Below are 17,500 nucleotides of genomic sequence, written 5' to 3' on the forward strand. Positions count from 1 at the left end.
CTCCCTCCCCCCCTCCCTCCCTCCCTCCCTCCCTTGATTCCTCCCTCCCTCCCTCCCTTCCTCCCTCCCTCCCTCCCTCCCTCCCTTCCTCCCTCCCTCCCTCCCTCCCTCCCTCCCTTCCTTCCTTCCTTCCCAGTTTATCCATCATGTTGATGTTCCATTTACTCATTTACCTCTCCCTCTCTCCTGCCTCCCCCGCCGTCCCCAGACCTAAGCTCCGTAAAGCATGAACATTTCATTCACCTGCCTTCCCCGTGTTTGCACAGTGTCTGAGGCATAACAGGAGCACCACAAATTCGCCGAATGGATTCAGGAACGTTCGCGGGGCTTCAGGACAGGAGAGAGAGGAGCACGTGTCCAGCATCGACTTTTGAACAAGCTTGTCTTTAACGGAGTGCGCCAGCCTGACGGTCAAATGCACAGATCACAGGCACATGGATCGTGACATCATCACAATGTGAGCACAGCGAGGTCCCCGCCACTCGGGTCCTGATACTAAACGACTCCCACCCCGAATCCAGAGCCTGCCACGCCCCATCTCCTCAAACACCTGCTGTCCTGACTGGTGAGTCCAGAGGTCAGCTTTGCCTGCTCTTCATCTTCGAAGATGAAGATCAACTTCATCTAAGTGGAACAAGGTGGGACGTGTCCTCTGCTGTCTGGCTTGTTCCCAGCCCACATCGTGTTTGTGAGGGTCACACCGTTGGCCACAGCTGAAGTCCTTTTATTTTCATTTCTTAATAGCATTCTGTCGTCACCGTTCATTTATGTCTTCCACTGTCAAGGGGCACTCGGGCCCACGATGCTCCGGAAACGTTCCTGCGTGTGTCCAGCCAGGCGTGCATCTGGGCGCATTTCCGGGTGCGCCCTCGGAGTGGGGCGGCCGAGTCACGGGACATCGTCCAGCTTCAGTGGGTGGGAGCAGTGTGTGAGCCACGTGCAGGAGCACTGACGGCCTCCCGTCCTTCCCTGAATGTGGGGTCGCCTGGCTGGCTCTCGTGCCATGTGTGTGACTATCGTTCTCTGCTTTTACTTTGCGTTTTTAACAAGGCAGAGAACCATTTATTGAGTGTACTGGTCGATTAGAAAAGTGCCCGTTCCAGGGTCCTCCTCATGCCTCTTTATTCTCTCTCCATCTTTTCATTTTCGTTAACGTTTTGTGGCAGCTCCCTGCTTACCCTGGAGCGTCAGCCCTCGGTGCCGGCCCGGGGACAGACGCCGGCTGGCACTGCCTGTGTGACCCCTTCCTGGGCGCCAGGCAGGGCACAGCACAGGTCATTGGCCCTGTTCACGCTGTGCTCGGTGTTTTTGTCCTGGTTAAGAAATCTGTGCTCAGTGTTTGATTTGCAGGTTACTTATTTTTCTATCCTTTGCTTTCAAGGTTTCTGTGTTTTTATTTCTAACGTGTGTCTCTTATATGCGGGGTTAAAAAATTTTTTTTTTAAGTTTTAAAAAGCAGCCTGTCAAGGACATTTGTCCTCTAACTGGGTATTTGGTGTGCTTATATCTGATGTCCACTGTTTGGACTTAAATGAACCTTTTCACTATTTGCTTTCTGTGGGTTCCCTCCCTCTCCATTGATCCAAAACTTAATTTTTACTCTTTCCCACCTGTGAGGTATCAACCTGATTTTAGGGTGCTTTTCGGGGCTACCCTAGAGACGAAAATGCACATTTCTGACTCACAAAAATCAAGTCAGAGGTAGTTATTTTACCGTTTCCACGCGTGGCCGAGGACAGAGGTCCTTTGGGGCTGGTCCTCATCCCGCACGGGTGCTTTCCACATTGTGACTCTTATTTAAAGTAAAATTTAACCCCCCGCTGTCCGTTATTACCTTTGCTCTGTGGAGTCAAGTTCTCTGTGGATTCACCCACATTTACCCTTTCCTCCTCGCTCTCCTCCCTGCACCCTGGAGCCGCCCCTCTGTTGGAAGAAAACCACCCCCACTCCATCGTCCCTGCGGCCTGGCACGCGGTTGGTGACCCCCTGCAGTCTTTGTTGTCTGGAAATATATGTACTGGCCCCTCAGTTCTCAAGGATGTTTTTGCTGGTGTGAGTGTTCAGGGCAGGAGGTGCACGAGGCAACACGGCCAAAGCCCTCAGCAAACCGGAGCCCAGCAACGTGTCGAGAGAATGATGCGCTCTGATAAGCCAGGCTTTAGACCAGGGATTCAAAGCTGGGTTAACATCTGAAAATGAATCGATGTGATCAACCATGGGAGCGGAACAGGGGAGAAAACCCACCTGATCTTACGGAGAAATCACAAGCGAGCATTAGACAAAATCCAATGCCATTCGTGGTGAAAACAGACAGACACCCCTCAGCGCGATGAGACAGAGGTCCGGAACTGAGGGGGGCCACGTTCCCGACCGCAAGCCAGCCAGTCAGACGGCGGGCGGGGTTCACCGCCACCGCGAGACGGAGCAGGCCGTGGTCCACAGCAGCGTGTGCAGGGCCGCGGCCTTGAGCTCCAGCCCCGCGGGGTCTCGTGCGGGGCACCTGTGCGCGCCTGGCGCCAGAGGCCCGGAACGCGGAGGGTCTGCAGCGCCCCCTGCAGGCAGGAAGCGTGTCTGCACCTTGTTCGGGACGAGACCTTGTCTCTGCCCTTCCAGGCCGTCGGGAAAGCGGGGCTCAGGCTGGCGCCCAGCTCAGGAGAGGTGCAGACCTGCAGGAAACCCGCGGCCCACCGAGCGTGTGCCCCGTGAGCGCCCGGGAAGACCTGCCCCAAGCATCCTCCACGCGGTACAAGACGGTGCGCCGTGCCCGAGATCAGGGGCAGGGACGATGCCCAGGATCGCCACTCTGTTGAGGCTGAGCCTCTAGATTTGTGGAAACCCTGCTGGCATTTCAGTGGAACCACGGGCCGCGTAGATAAACGTTGGGGAACCGGGTCTCCCCAGAGCGAGCCTTCCAGTCTGTGTGAGGCTGCTTTCCGTGCTTGAAGCGCTCTTTAATTTCTCTCGGAGGTTTTGTGATTTTCACTTTCGAGGTCTGGTGCACCTTTTGCACGATTTACACTTCTAGGTACATATGCGATTTTGGGGGGATGAATTATAAATGATTTTGATTTTTAGTGGAATTTTCAAACTTGTTTAGCGTTTAAGGAAAATTAGCTTCATAGCGACCTTTTATTCAGTGACCTTGCTAACTTTACCTCCTTGTTATAATGCTTAATCTGTAGATTATTTGGGATTGTCTCTTGTGTCTGTCCACTTATTTTTTTCGACCGCGTCCGTGAGACACTACAGTCTGCCCTCAAAATCAGTGCTTTTACTCCGACACGGGAGCTGGGAATAGGACAGCGGCCCCCTGACCCTGGTGCCCTCCCGCTGGCTCGGGGACGTGGTCATGCGCTTCCCCTGTGCCATGTGTAACCTCCAGAGCCACAGCTACTAGCCCCCGAAGCGGGCACTGCCATGGCAGAGCGCCACGGGTGGGGGGCCCTGACCACGGACACTTATTTCCTCTCTGTTCTGGAGGCTGCTGGTCCAGGAGCAAGACTGAGTTCTCTCCGGCTTACCCTCCGCCACCTCTTCACCGTGTCCACACACGAGCTTCCCGTGTGTGCAGAGGGGATGCAGGAGGCCTGGTGTCTCTTCCCTTTCCTATAAGGACACCAGTCCTGCTGTGTCTGGGTCTCACCCTCATGGCCCCATTTACCCTTCATTGCCTCCCTGGACGCCCCCCCCCCCCCCATACGGCTGCACTGGGGGTTGGGGCTTCAGTATCTGAATTGCAGGGGGGCATGATTCGGTCCCTAACAATCCTTACTCTTACATTTACGCTTTCTAGGGTTCCTCATTCCTTCCTGTACATCTGTGTTCTTATGGGGTTGTTTTCCTTTGCCCCGAGGATCTTCTTTCCACATTTCTCGAAGTGTGAGTCGGCCGGTGACCACATTTTTTAGCTGTGCTCACTCTGAGGTTCACACGGGGATGTGGGCACGAGGGGCGCAGGCCTTACACAAGCTCTGAGGGAGAGGTGAGCCGCCGGATGGGATGACCAGAGGGTGCCAGCGTCTGCCCCGGTGACTCTGTTGGGCCTCCTGGGAGCCAGCCAAACGGGCGTGAGATTTAGGGCTGGTGCAGCCCAAGCAGGGGACCCTGCACCCCCACACTTACACTCCATTCCAGGGGTGCCGGAGCCACAGGGACCCCAGGATGGATGGGCCAGCCCGGTTTCGTCCCAGGTGATATAATTCCCACAACTGGTGCTGCTGTAAATGCCCGCCACACACTGTGGTTCTCAGCGCTATGTCCACGGTGGGTCTCACTGTGCCAAAGTTGCCGCATGTGAGGGCCACGCTCATTTGTGGGCCCTCCGGGGGAGCATCCTTCCCCTTATCTTTTCCAGCCCCCGGGCGCTGCCTGCTTCCCCTGGGTCACTACTGCTTTCTTGTCTTCCCAGCCAGCAGCAGTGGCCGGAAAAGCCCTCACGCCTGCCAGCTTTCTGCTCGTGACTCTTCTGCTTCCCCCTTCCCTTGTCAGGACCCCTGTATCAGGTGACCCAGTCCGGTTTCCCCAGGCTCAGCTGAAGTCCCTTTGCCATGTAGCCTAACATCCGCGCGGTTCTGGGGTTAGGAGAGGGCGTCTTGGGGGGACACATCCTGCTACCATCGTCTCAGCCAAGTGGAGGTGACAGGAAGACTAGCTGGCTATAGAGTCTGTGGGAAGGGCCACCGAATCCAGCCTCAGGCCCAGCCTCCAGGACTGGCTCCCCGGCTCTGCACCTGGACAAGCGTCATGCCCATCTATGGACAGTGGGACGTTGCTGATGTCACCTCCCGGGGTCCCAGACGCCCTGGTGCTTCTGCCTTACTGGCTTTCCAAATATCACGAGAAAGCAACGACAGGTCGAGCCTGATTACGCCCAGAGCCAGAGCTTCTAGGGCAGCAGGAGGATGCTTTCTGCCCCCATGCAGCACGGAAGGAGGATGGAGACTCTGTTGGCCCCAACCCTCCCAGTTCACCGCCCCCAAAGGGAAAGTTCCCCAGCCGGACAGTCACGGGCACAGGACTCGAGTGCCACATCCTGCCTTGGAGCCCGGGACTCTCCGCCCTCTTTATCATGCCTCAGAACATCCCTCGCCAAAAGCTCGGTGGAGACACTCACGGTGGGAGGCAGCTGGAGACGTGCATGTAAGGGGGCCATGCCTGGTGACCTGGCAGGGCCCCCCGGGACCCATTTCCAGGGAGATTCCTTGTTCATCCGTACGCAGTGAACAGACCACGGCGAAAGAATCGCACTGTGAATGAAATCATTTTGTGGCCACAGAGATGATTTTATTGAAAGGGAATTTTATTGTATTTTAACAGAAACATATGGTGACAGGTCAGGAAGCAGCCCTGCCAGACAGGGCTTTGTTGGTGAAAGGAGGAAGCTCAGGGGTGACGGGGACAGTGCTTTCTCGGACTGGGGGAGCCAGCAGTAGACGTTCCTGACCAGTCAGTGGTGGGCCCTGGACGTGGGTCAGTGCCTACAAATGACCACTTGCACATTACAGGACTGCTGCTCAGCATTAGCCTGGGCCTTCCTCTGGGTGAGAATATCTCAGGCGGACAGCAGAGGGGGCCAGAGCCACGTGTGTGGAATGGTGTTTCCGGTGCAGCAGATGGGGACACGCAGGGGAGAGACGAGTGCAGGGGTGATGAGAGGCTTTCCCAGATGGTGCCGTTGGAAGAAGTTAACTGAAAACTGGACTGGCCGTTCCCTCAGTAGACGGGGACACAGCAGCTGGACTGGCAGTAGCCACAGGAGCCACTTCCCCCCTTGGAGCCCCCACATGAGCCACAGCCCCCCTTGGAGCCCCCACAGGAGTCACAGCCCCCCTTGGAGCCCCCACACGAGCCACAGCTGGAACAGGCACAGGCTGGCACACAGCAGCTGGAGTTGCAGCCCCCACGGCTGGAGCCACAGCCTCCAGAACAGCCACAGCAGCCCATGGTTCTGGTGGGTTTTGGGCGGAGTCGGTCAGAGACGCAGGTGCAGAGGCGAGGTGTTTAGTTGTGGAGCCTCCTGGGCGGGGGGGGGGGGGCTTTACATACCCACCGGGGTCAGGTCAGATGCTGGCACGGGGTCACCTCCTGTTGCTGGTGCTTCCCTGGCCCTCTGTCCCTCCTGTTCTCCTCCTTCCCGGAAACTGCCCATTCTCTCACCTGCTGTGTGTATTCTTCAGGTCAGCCATCTGGTCTTGGGTAGAGGCTTGTTTCTGTGCTCACAGTGCTGGGCCTTTCTCAGATGCTGTTTGGCCATTTCCCAGGGTCACGAGAGTGGGCGCCCTCTTCTCAGTGGGGCCGGGGATGCAGCCCCCTCTCAGCCTCCCTCTATCCTCTGTGGGGCACCACATGGAGCCTGGGGCTCTGACTGGAGTTATCCCCCAGACCTGCTATGCGCTCAGGAGAGCTGGGCCCTGTGAGTCATGGACGGACGTGAGGACGGTGTGAGTGTGGAGCCTGCAGCTTGTCGAGAGAAGACAGGTGTGCCTCCTGTCCAGCTGGGCCATGCGGGCCTCTCCGGAGCCCGTGTAATGCAGGGCGCCGGTGGTCGTGCGTCCAGCTGGAGACTTCACGGCCAAGACCCAGGGTCGGGTTACTGGGGCGCCATCCCAGTGACCTCAGGCTGGTGCACATGAGAGGGGTGAATGCTGGGCATCTGGTTAACGGGAATCATTTTTCAAGACGGGAAGCTGCCTGGTGACCGCAGTAAAGAAGGCTGCACCAGAAGGGGATGGGGGGAGGGGTGAAGGCCTTCTGCTCGTGATCCAGGCACCAGTGGGCTCATTCTGGCTCTGGCATGGGGCTGAGCAGGGGAGCAGAGGGTGGGGCTCCTTCTGGGAAGGGACTCCTACTCGGTGCATTGGTGTGAGCCTGTGCTTGAGGGGTTGGCCACCTTGATGAGGTTAGTCAGCAGAAAATCCTTTGAAGAGGTGACTCTGGTGAAAAATGTTTGGAAGGACATTCCATGTGGAGGGAAGAGCTGGTGCGAAGGCCATGAGGCAGGGAGGGGCCTGGGGTGTTTAGGGGCTGGCTGTCATGGTATGTTGTTCAGCACTCACTACCTCAGGCTCCGGAGGCGGGAAGTGGACACCCTGCAGGTGGGAGCAGGGCAGGCGGTGGCGGCGGGAGGGTGTCTCTGGGTGAACCTCAGAGTGAGGCGTCCTGAAAATTCGGGCGGAACCTGAAGGAAGGGCATCCTCCTGCTCTGCTAGGCTCATCACATGCCAAAGTGGGGAGGCGGGAGGGAGGGCACCACACCTCCCAGCCAGTGCAAAAATAGGGAAGAAGGGAAAACTGAGTGAACCTTTGAGTCCCAGCCCTGAGAAGTGCCCCCGGCTGAGGCCCCACTGCCCGACCTTCCCGCTGTGGGGATTCATTTTTACACAGAAGGGCCTCCATCAGGCATCTGCCCCTGGCCACATCCCTGCTGTGTGCCGTCACTGACAGCCCCAGTCAATGAGCTGGGGAACGTGCCATGTTGTTCTGTCCCGTGGAACAGTTTCTGTGCAGGGAGGTGTTAAGTTCCTTGAATGTTTTGTCAAAGTTTTTTTAAATATCCTGACCTGGTTTTTTGTTTTCTTTTTCTTCTTTTTTTTTTTTTTTTTAAGCACACAAGACACAGGGTTAGTGCTTTACTTTTTGGATTTTTCAGTAAGAGTGTTTATCCTGGAGGATGCGGATTCTGTGCCCAATGGCTTTGGGGCAGGGGGTTGGCATCTTGTGTTCTATGGGGTGGCGGGCCACGTGTGGCGGGGCCTTGGTTTTATCAGGCCGGCCACGAGGGGGCGCTGTATCAGGCAGAAGCATGGCTCTTGCCTTTGAGGAGTTAGGCTCATTTAAGCATCACCTTTTGATTTGAAGATCTGTGTGCTTCCTCTGATTTCGGAGGCCCAATTCAGAAAGTGTGTGTATATATTATAGTTAATAATTGGAATGAGAAAAGAGATCACAATAAATCAGACATTTAAAGAAGATGGCGACGACCACACACGCGGCCAAATCTAGGAAAATAACATGATTTTATCGAATTAATTGCCTGAATTCTCCGCCCTGCCCCATGTTCCTTTTTTCCATTATAGTTTGTGGCCAAGTTCTTTCTGTTCACTCTTCATATGGCAATTTTATAATTTTATTTTCGTTAAAAATTTTTTAAAAGTTTATTTATTTATTTTGACAGAGACAGTGAGTGGGTAAGGGGCAGAAAGAGAAGGAGAGAGAGAATCCCAAGCAGGCTCTGCATTGTCAGCACAGAGCCAATCGGGGCTCAAACCCACGAACTGTGGGATCACGACCTGAGCCAAAATCAAGAGTCAGACCAACTGAGCTGCCCAGGCACCCCGAATTTTATTTTCTAAAGAAAGAATAGAAGGACATTTTAGTTTTTCCCTGTAGCATGGATGCTTATGATTTGTTTTTTGATTGTTGGTTTTGAAAAGTTCTTTTCACCTTGTGGTATTGTCATGTCAGTTATCAGGTTTCTTATCAAACCCGGGAAGATAGCAAATGTTTGCCCATGCATGCTGCGGAAGTGGAGGGCATCAGGATTTCGTCTTTGTGTGGTTCTGTGTTTGATTTTTCATTCTCGTTTGTTTAACCACCTCTGTCAGCCCGTTGTGATTCCGTCCACCTTGCAGTGGCCTGTCCTGTGCTTTGCAGCATCTTTGGCCACTCAGTCCTTTCATGTCAAATTAGCAGCAGGCTGAAGTATTTCCTAAAATATTTATGATTTGCTGTTCTACACGAATTAGATTTTCAAATAATTCATGAGCCTTCATTACTTCTGTTTGAAGTGAGGCTCCTCTCAATGGATTCTGCTCTTGCTGCAATAGGAACATTTTGTTGCAGTTTGTGACTCCGGTCAGAATAATTTATATAGCTAACCATGCTTATTTCCCTTTATGTTAATTTTTATGAGAGGTCCCCCTTAGCTCTTGAGGGAACAAATACAAAGACGATAGAATAAAGTTTGCTTTGTTTATGTTCAATCCAGGATCCGGTGCTTTCTCCCTTTTTAATTGAGATGTTCAACAAACATATTTCCAAACTGCGTTCCAAAGACAAATTCGTGCCTTAAGAGTTTCCACGTATACTTTTTGTATGTCGTTTGTGTTCAGCTTTCTCTTCCGAAGTTTTGAAAATATGTTTGAGAGTTCTGAAGATACTGAACCCATGTTGCGAGACTGCAGCAGGCTTGCCTTGGGGAGCTCATCTCATTACCTCTAGCTTCTTTCTGGAAAGATGCCAGGTGCTGTGTGAGTTAAATATATTCCAATCATGGACGAACCTGTAGCAAGACATGCAGGGGCTGCCCTCAGGGACTCTGGAGGCAGTGTGATCTGTGGTGACTGGGGCTGTGAGCTGCACATGGGGGGGGGGGTTGTGCACGTGCACTCATGCTTCTGGGGACCACCTGCAGCATGTGGCCATTACCTGTGCACTGTTCTAGGACTGACTGCAAATGCTGTCCAACAGCTGGCAGGAGTACCCCCCAATTGTTTCACTTTGTTGACTAAAATCACAAGGAGATGATTTTCAGTTGGTGGACATGTCTGATATTGTTTATAAGGTTTCCTGTAAAAGCAGCAATGCCCACCTACTTGCCAACTGCTCAGGGCCCACCATTTCCAAAGTAGAACCCATCATAGTGAAGAGGCATTTGGCATCTGGTTTATTTTATTATCAGTTTATTTTGTACACATCCTTACTTGTTTTGGTGGCATTTTTACAAACTCTTTTGGATAAATTAGTCACCTTTGTTTTAGCATTTTGACATCTTTTTAAAAACTGTTTTTAAATTGTATTTATTTTGAGAGAGACAGAGCAAGAGAGAGAGGGAGAGAGAGAGAGAGAGAGAGAGAGAGAGAGAGAGAGAGAATGAAGGTGCATAAGTAGGGGAGGGGCAAAGAGAGAAGGAGAGAGAATCCCAAACAGGCTTTGCACTATTAGTGTAGAGCCCGACGTGGGGCTCAGTCTCACACACTGTGAGATCATGACCTGAGCCAAAATCAAGAGCTGTGCTCTTAACCAACTGAACCACCCAGGTGCCCCACATTTTGACATCTTTTTAAGGGTTCATACAAAAATAGATCCAATTCAGTAATGTGGTTAATTTTGATCAATGTTCCAATGTGTCTTTGAGAGGAGAATATATGTTCTCTAATTGTTGGGAACTGTGTTCTATTTATATTCAGGTGGTAAAACTGTTTAGTTAAGCTATTTGAATTTCCTGTAATTGTACTACTACTACTTTATATTTTTGTTCTCATAATTTCTGAGAGGTTTGTCAAAAATCTCTCATTGTAGCTGTAGGTTTATCAACTTCTTGTAGTCCTTCCATTTTTGCTTTATATATTTTGAGACTGTGTTGGCAGATGCATTCATGTTTGGGAATGCTATATCTGGCTAGTGAGTTTGTCCCTTGATCATGAAGTGCTTTTGATATTTAAAGGTGATGACTAAAAGCATATTAGTGTCATTTACCATGTTTTGGGGCCATCTTCTTATATTTGGGAAATTCTTCAGTGTTAGTTCTCAGTAGAGGCCAAGCTGTCTCCCCGGATAAAAGTCAGAATGGCCAATATTCTCTCTCCTGACTTTCCTTTCATGAGATGCAGGGGCATATGACCAAGGCTTGTCCATTTGGAGCAATCTGCCCACACACCAACTCAGAGACTGGCAATGCAAACAGCTGTGCTGGTGGTCGTGTCTGGTGCCCATTTAGCAAGGGCAGCAGCTGTTTCCACACTGACTGTGGTTTCAGTAGTGACTCTGCTCACCTCTCAGGCTCCTGTGTTCTCAGACTACTGTCCGGGTAGGCAATGGTGTGGGCGTTCAAGTCATATCAGTAACCACTCAGCAAAACTTGCCCTGACATACACCTAAAAACCCTGCCCAAATCAGCAGAAATAAATGGTAAACTTTCTTAAAAAGCCCAGGGGTTTCAGTGGGGTAGAAAGAAAAAAAAGAAAAACTAGATTAATACAAAGGAGGATATTAAAGAAAGGGAGGGCATAGAAATAGTATGGTGAGTAGAAAGCATCAAAAAAAAAAAAAAAAAAAGACAAAAGAAATCCAGCCAGGTATATCAACAATCCCAATAAAAAATAACTGATCTCATCATTTCCAAGACAAATATTCAGGTTTTAAAAAATCTTTTAGAAGAATAGTTGTAAAACATAGTGACTCAGAAATGTTGAAAATAAATATGAAAAATATATACCAGGAAAATATTAACCTAAAAAACCTGAGTATAATATGCTTTAATGTCAGACAAAGTAGGCTTTTGAGGCAAAATTTCACAAGAGGAAGGGTGGGAGTAGGGAGAAAGGAACAGGAGATGGTGAATATAAGTCTTTCAAAGGATGTCCTGGTAGGTTGAGTAGGGAAATAGGGCAATAGGTTGAGAGAGAAGTCGACTCAAGAGCTTAAGATGTGAAAAATAACACCATAGTTTCTTTTTTAATTGTGGCAACAATTAAACACGTGACATAAACTTTGCTGTCTCCACCATTTTTAAGCATACAGTCAGTAGTATTAAGTGCACTCATGCTGTGCTGGTACCATCACCACCTCCAGAATGTTTTTATACCAAGGTATTTTATATGCTTCTGTAGGTCATACAGGTGAGTGGGGGAAAATCTCGGAGAGATGTCCTTTAACGGACAGGAGGGGACAAATGGGGCAGGGGTTTGCTTCAAGTAGGAGAAGGGACTGTTTATCTGCTATCTTGGGAGGGTGGGCCAGTGATGGGCACAGAAGCTAGGGGAAGTAGATGTGGGGGCATGAGGCTGTGACAGTCATCTCCTGAGCGTTCGATTTTCTCAGTGAAATAGGAAGCAAGGTAATCAGTTGAGAGCAAGGATGGGGGAGAAGTCAAATATAATACTCAGTTCCTACTCCACACAAATATTGAAGAATCTGTGTGGTGTGTCTACAGTGTTAGAAGCTATTCCTTGCGTGGGTATTAGCTTTCCAAACAACTACAGAAAATCAGGATTCTAAAACCACAGACTCCAACTTCAGATATTTCCCACCATGGGTCAACTTATCTTAGCAAGAATAAATAGAGGTTAAAACATTACTAAAGGTAAAGCAATTCTAATTCCAAATTGGAGCCCAAAGTTTCTTGATCCTACTTACCAATTGAAGAGTCTTGAATCACTTTAACTCTCATACTCTCATGACAATGATGCTTCTGGAGCCATTGAATGTTATCATTGCTGGTATTTTTTTGCCACCTTGTTTATAATACCCCCAAAATGTGTCATGAATTTTTTGTTTGTTTTGGTTAGTCAACATGATTTATAGTTACTCATGACTAAATGATGATTGCCTTTAGTAACTTACTCTTTTCCTGTAAGTTTAATTTCCTTCTTCCTGAATTCTGAATAAGTTATTACTGCAGAGGTCTGATGGCGGGTAAGCTCTTAATTTATCTGAAAAGTGTCTTATACTTAATTATTGACTGATAGTTTATCTGGGTATAGAATTCCAGGTTGGCAGAAATTTCTGCTTAGAATTTTATTTTATTTTTCCATGTTTCCACCCCCAAGTCTTTCACTGAGAAATTTTTTGTCAATTGAATTATTGATTAATCTTTTTTTGTCTGATACCTTTTAAGGTTTTCTGCTTGCCATTGTGTTCTGAGGTTTTACTATGCTGTGACTAGGTTTCAGCTTATTTATATTTTTATTTATCAAGCTTTAGATTTGTGATTATTCAATATGAAATGTATTCTTTTATTAATTCTGGATGATTATTGTTTCCAAATATTGAATTTTATACACTGTCTCTTTACTCTTCTTCCAAAACTCACATGAGATGTATATTGAACATCTTCATTCTATTCTTTATGTATCTTAAGGGTTTTTTCATATTTAATTTTTTTCCATACTCCATTGCAATTAATTTCACTTGGTATTTCTCTCCTGTTTAACAATTCTCTCTGCAGTTGTATGTACTTTTCTGTTTAACTGGAACCTGGGATTTTTAATTTCAGTGACATAATATTTTGTATTGGATACTCTTTATGCACGTTCTTGTAAATATCTTTTCAGTTTATTATTCTCTCTTTATGGATACAGTTCTTTCTGATGTCTTTAATAGTTTTGGGTATATGTATTTATAGCATCTTTTCATATTGTTTTTCTTTTATTTTATGAATTTAGGTTTCTAATCCTTCTGTTTATTATAAATACTTATTCTTGCTCATCAGAGTTTATTTTTTAACTTTTTGTATTATAAACTCGTCTTTAGCAATGCTTATTATTCTGTTCCTTTTCCTTCATTCCTAATCCATTAAGAGTGCAATGCATTCTTAGTGCATTGCAAACCAGTGCGGATCCTATATCCTGGGTGGTTTGGATTCCAGTCCCCCAAGGATGTCCATGTCTTAAGCCCTGTAACCTTCAAATATGTTACCTGGCATGGTAAAAGAGACTTTGCAGATATGATTAAGTTAAAGGTCTTGAGATGCGAGGTTATTCTGGATAATCCTGGTATACACAATCTAATCACCAGGATCCTTATAAGAGGGAAGCTTTATATGAAGGTCCTTTGAGAGCCAGAGAATGAGATGTGATTACAAAACTGGAGTCAGAGTGATGTGCTTTGAAGATGCAAGGGGGATGAGCCAAGGAATGCAGGCAATTCCTAGAAACTGTAAAAGGCAAGGAAATGGATTCTTCCCTTGAGCCTCCAGAGGAAACACAACCTTTTGACTCCCGATTTAAACCTGGTGAGGCTTCTGACTTCCAGAACATTAAGATAATAAGTTGGTGTTACTTTAAGACATTAAGTTTGTGGTAATTTGTGCAGCAGCAATGGACTACTACATTTATTATGTGTGATTATTACTTATCAGAAACAAATCAATACTTTGTAATATATATTTATCAGCACTTGATGTACATACACATTTGCCTAGCCATTAGCCTTCAAGAAATATGTTCTACCCCTCCCCCATGGTCTTCTGTTAAGTTTCTCAGGGGGGAGGGGAAGGAAAAAAAAGGTTAGAGAGGGAGGGAGCCAAAACATAAGAGACTCTTAAAACTGAGAACAAACTGGGGGTTGATGGCGGGGTGGGAGGGAGGGGAGGGTGGGTGAGGGGTATTGAGGAGGGCACCTGTTGGGATGAGCACTGGGTGTTGTATGGAAACCAATTTGACAATAAATTTCATATTAAAATAAGTAAGTAAGTAAATAAATAAATAAATAAATAAATAAATAAATAGAAATATGTTCTAAGGGAAAAAATTGCAAATGCCAGTTGATTATAATGTATCTTGAAATGGATCTTTTTGGATTTAATATGTCTGAAGTTCTTTGAGCTTCTTGAATTTACATATCCATTTATTTCCTCAGATTACAAGTTTTTGTCTATTATTTCTTCAAATAAACTCTCTTCCATGTTCACTTCTGATGTTGCTGGGACTCCCACAAGACATATATTGATCTCCTTGTTGATGACCAATAAGTCCCTTAAGCTCTCTTCACTTTTATTCATTCTTTTTTCTTTATGCTCCTCTGACTTGATTTCAACAACTAGTTTACAAATTCACTGAGTCAGTTTTAGGACTTGATCACAAGTTTGTAGTTGAACCACTCTAGGGAATTTTTCAGTTCAGTTATTGTATTTTTCAGCTCCAGAATTCCTGGGTGTTTTTTTTTTTTTTTTGAGAAAAAAATTTCTTTGTTGATATTCTAGTTTTATGCATGCATCATTTTCCTGGTTTCATTCAGTTGTCATTCTGTGCTCTGTTTTAGCTCATTGGACATCTTTATGACATTTATTTTAAATTCTGTGTCAGGCAGCTCATAGATCTGCATTTCTTTAGGGTTGGTTGGTTTCTAGGGCTTTATTTTATTCATTTGGTCAGGCCATGTTTCTCTGTTTCTTTGTATGACTTGAAGTTTTATTGTTGTCATTGAGACTTGGTTATTTAAAAAATAACCACCCCTCCCAGTTCTGCTGACTGGCTTTGTGCAGTGGGAAATGTTCAGTGATTAACCTTACCTAGCCTAGCTCTCAAACCTTTTCTGAGGCTGTATCTTCCTGGGGTTTGTGTGTGTGTGCTTTTAGTCGTCTCAAATTCTCCAAGCATTTTGTCCCTGCTTCTTCCCAGAAGCATGTAATCTTGGAGCACCTGGGTGACTCAGTCTGTTAAACACTGACTTAGGCTCAGGTCATGATCTTGCGGTTCGTGGGTTCAAGCCCTCCATCGGGCTCTGTGATGACAGCACAGAGCCTGGAGCCCGTTTCAGATTCTGTGTCTCCCTCTCTCTTTGCTCTTCCACCACTCATGCTCTTTCTCTCAAAAATAAACATTAGAAAAATTAAAAAAAAAAGCCCCCTGGCACCTGTCTCTGGAACTGTGGCTCTAATGTGCCATATGATTGTGTCTGCTTGCAGTGGCTTCTAAACAAGGCCACCAGTCCAGTCAGTACTGTGAGTTAGGCAAGACAGATGTCAGTGCCTCAGACATCAGTTTGTTCTTTGTTGATTATCAGTTGATATTTTAGAAAATTTTTCTCTTGCCATGCAGATAATTCTTTTAATTTTACTGTTTATTTTTATTTTATACCAAATTTATTACTCCTCTTTAGAGGGCTGCTGAATTTTGCATCATCCTTAGAAAGAACTATTCTATTGCAATATTACTTAAAATTCCTATTTAGTTTTAGTTATTTTATTTTTGTAATGTTTTTATTTATTTTGAGAGGGAGAGAGAGAGAGAGAGAGAGAGAGAGAGAGAGAGAGAATATGAATCCTAAGTGGACTCCATGCTGTCAATACAGAGCCCAACACAGAACTTGATCTCGTGAACCATGGGATCATGACCTGAGCCGAAATCAAGAATCGGGTGCTTAACTGGATGAGCCACCCAGGTGCCCTGTTTTATGTTTGTATATCTGTTTATGTCTTTACTCTGTATGGAATTTATTTTTGGAGTAAGAGGTGAGGTAAGGATCCAATTGTAATTTTCCTAGATCCTACATAATTGTTTTAACACCATTTAGGGAACGATATTTTTTCTTCCAAATTTAAAATGCCATCTTTTTCATGTAGGTATTTCTCATGTGTGTTTCATTCTCTTTCTGGTGTTTCTTTTCTTTTACATTTATCTGTTGGATTTTATTTGTTTGTTTGTTTGTTTGTTTGTTTATTTATTTATTTATAATGTTTATTTTTGAGACAGAGACAGAGCATGAACGGGGGAGGGTCAGAGAGAGAGGGAAACACAGAATCTGAAGCAGGCTCCAGGCTCTGAGCTGTTGGCACAGAGCCCGACGTGGGGCTCGAACTCACAGACCGTGAGATCATGACCTGAGCCAAAGTCGGACACTTAACCAAATGAGCCACCCAGGTGCCACCATCTGTTGGATTTTAATGTGTTTGTGTCAAGTTGTTTGGATTATAACTTTGAAATAACTTTTGATATCTGGTCCCCTTCCTTTTTAGCATTTTCTTTGTTTTCTGTACAAATGTTACAAACAGCAAAGCTACTTAAAATACCTTATTGGTATATTTATCCAGATTAAATGTATAGGTTAACCTAGGAAGAATTGTCTTAATTATAATATTAAAACTTCTTATTAAAATAAGAATTATCTATTCTTTTATTCATGACTCCTTTTCTGTCTCTTCTATATTAAAATTTTATTCGCATAGGTTTTTATTTTTTATGTTTATTTTTTCTTCACATAGATACGTAAAAACTTCCATTAAAAATTTTACTGAAATATAAATTCATGGAGGAAAATGCACAGAAGACAGCTTGGTGAAATTCTACAAACAGAATGCACATGTAACCAGCACCCAGATTTAGAAATAGAACATGACTAGACTGCAGAAGCTGTCTTTGTATCTCCCTTACATCCACTTCCCTTTAAAGGAACCCCTCTCATGAGCTTTAATGGAAGAGACTGGTGTTGTTGTTGTTGTTCAATTTTTGTTTTTGCATGTATGCTTCATATAAAAGGAGTCGTACATTTTGTATGACTGGCTTTTTGCCTGGCTTCTTTTACTCAACATTAAGTCTGTAAGATTCTCATTGCCACATACTATTCCACTGAGTGTCTATACCAAAAATGATGTCCTTTCCCTCTATTGGTGGACATCTGGACAGTTTTTCCTTTTAATATAAGAAGTCCCAATTTTTTAAAATAGGTTTTTAAAAATGTTTCTTACAGGGCTCATATTTAAGGGGTGGGGATGTATTGTTTTATTATATTTTGTTTGTTATGTGTGAATAGAGTGATACTAATTTTACATGCTAATTATGTATCCAGCCTACTATCTGAATGCATTTACATTCTGAGTATTTTTCATTTGATCTGTTTTTTTTTTTCATTTTAGATAGAGATAGAGATGCCATGAGCAGGGAAGGGACAGAGAGAGGGAGACACAGAATCCAAGGCAGGCTGAAGGCTCTGAACTGTCAGCACAGAGCCCAACGTGGGGCTTGAACTCATGAACACAAGAGATCAGAACCTGAGTCATAGT

The 17,500-nt window shown here is 46.2% G+C and overlaps 1 long non-coding RNA gene across 3 annotated transcripts in view; it reads left to right on the top strand.

Annotated features, from left to right (window-relative positions):
• The window catches only part of LOC113596789 (uncharacterized), a 113,770-nt gene that overhangs the window by 37,886 nt on the left and 58,384 nt on the right, over positions 1 to 17,500 (top strand). The window contains exons 3-4 of one of the 3 annotated variants that reach the window (XR_008290213.1): positions 16,194 to 16,388; positions 17,354 to 17,500. The exon at positions 17,354 to 17,500 is cut by the window's right edge and continues 28 nt beyond it. The exons of 1 other annotated variant lie outside the window; for it this stretch is intronic. This is a non-coding gene — a long non-coding RNA (uncharacterized LOC113596789). The remainder of the gene's footprint in view (positions 1 to 16,193; positions 16,389 to 17,353) is intronic. One more of the 3 variants, XR_008290214.1, reaches the window with a different exon arrangement.

This window comes from Acinonyx jubatus, chromosome D1 (genome assembly GCF_027475565.1).
Source record: "Acinonyx jubatus isolate Ajub_Pintada_27869175 chromosome D1, VMU_Ajub_asm_v1.0, whole genome shotgun sequence".
In the NCBI taxonomy this organism is placed as follows: domain Eukaryota; kingdom Metazoa; phylum Chordata; class Mammalia; order Carnivora; family Felidae; genus Acinonyx; species Acinonyx jubatus.